The sequence below is a fragment of the Capsicum annuum genome, unplaced genomic scaffold (assembly GCF_002878395.1).
Source record: "Capsicum annuum cultivar UCD-10X-F1 unplaced genomic scaffold, UCD10Xv1.1 ctg3585, whole genome shotgun sequence".
Lineage (NCBI taxonomy): Eukaryota > Viridiplantae > Streptophyta > Magnoliopsida > Solanales > Solanaceae > Capsicum > Capsicum annuum.
In genome coordinates this window covers 82,733-84,513 of record NW_025842793.1, presented here as the reverse complement: position 1 = coordinate 84,513, position 1,781 = coordinate 82,733, and positions in this window count along the sequence as shown.

Genomic DNA, 1,781 nt, shown 5'->3' with positions numbered 1-1,781 from the left:
TTTTTTTTTTTTTGGTTTTTGACCGAGTTTTATCGGATTTTTAATCGGGTTTAGATGATTTAGACCGGGTTGAGTTAAGTGGGCTGGTTCAGGGTTGTTTTTAAAAATTTTACTGTAGAACCCGGACCCGGCCCGACCCACTTAACTACAACCCGGCCCGACCCGGCCCTCAACCCAGCTAAACTTAATGGGCCGGTCCGGGTTGACCCGTCCCATCCCACTTAACATCCTTAACCAAGATTGAGGTAGAGAATTAATGAAGGGGAGAGTATTTTGTTTTTCTTTTTATGTTTTCTACATATTTAGCTCACAAATAATGCTCCTTAAATAGGTATATCATTTATGTTTTATCAATCAAAAGAGTTAAAGAAGACAAACAGATAACTCTTGAATTAATGACAAAGTCATAAAGGAAAATAACTTTCAAAACTTCTGAATGTCTCTTCTTTCACATAGTTATTTATAAGAAATCATCATTGAAAGAATGTACAACATTTATGAAATAGTAACTCTCTCATCCTACAAACTTTTATGACTTACTGATGTTTACATAGATTTATTACATAGAGTTACAAGATGTCTTTATTCTTTGTACTAATTAAGCAGTATTTATCCTTCAATATGTAGCTTCCTAATCCTTTCCACTATCAGTGTGAGATTTTTATTCACACACCCAATATTCACCATAACGTAAAGAATCCGTCATTACTTACAGAATACAAGTTAAAGAATCCGCCATTACTTACAGAATGCATCGAGAAACAACAGTGCAATAAAAATCCACCATAATGTTATACATACTGGAGAGATGATATATAATATGAATGAAAAACTGTATCAGATAAATGTTATTAATCGCAGGCCTTTGAAAAAAGTAGTAGACTCCTCCTACCGCTAAAGTATTAGACTTAATTGAATATTCTACTAAATCAACTATTAGAATCCTTCTATAACTAAATAACTAATTATTTCTAAAAAAACTATAGCAATAATAGATGCAACTAATTATTCTCTACTTTTCATTCGTTTTTAAAAAATAAAAATCTCCAACAATATTTTGGTAACAGAGCCATCAAGAGAGAGACAATAATTTCTTTCTCGAACCAGGTGAGATCAAATTAAATGGGTGATAGATAGAGAGAAATTATACTGTAATTATGATTTATATAATTGCTGAAATATTTAGTTAAATTGATAATGATCTACTTAGCCACCATAAGGAAGACATATGTTGATCGAATTTCTACACAAATTTTACAAAACACTATTCACTCATTTGATGATAACTTCAGGTGGAGGCAACAATATCTTAAAAGGAAGGCAGAAAGTTTAAGACGTGACAAATTTTGCTATCACGGCCACCATTTAAAATAACATATTAAAAAAAGAACTCTTGTCAAGTTGAATACTTGATATATTACAAGAATTGCATAATTGAAGTCGTTCGAATATTTCTTTCATATTCATAATAGAGCTTGTAATGTACCCAATTATATTTGTATTTGCTCATAATTAGTGGTTTAGCGAATGTGTGTATATATATATATATATATATATAGATAGATAGATAGTTATAACGACTCTACACAAATAATTAGTGTGAGATATGTGCAACGCACTTGCTCAGAACTAGTACAATAAATAAATATACAACATACTCAATGTAATCTCACATATAATGTATAGAGAGGGTTGTTTGTACGTGTCTTACCCCTATTTTGAGGAAACAGAGAGTTGTTTCCACCAGACCCCCAACTAAAGTAAGTATATCAAATTAGGCA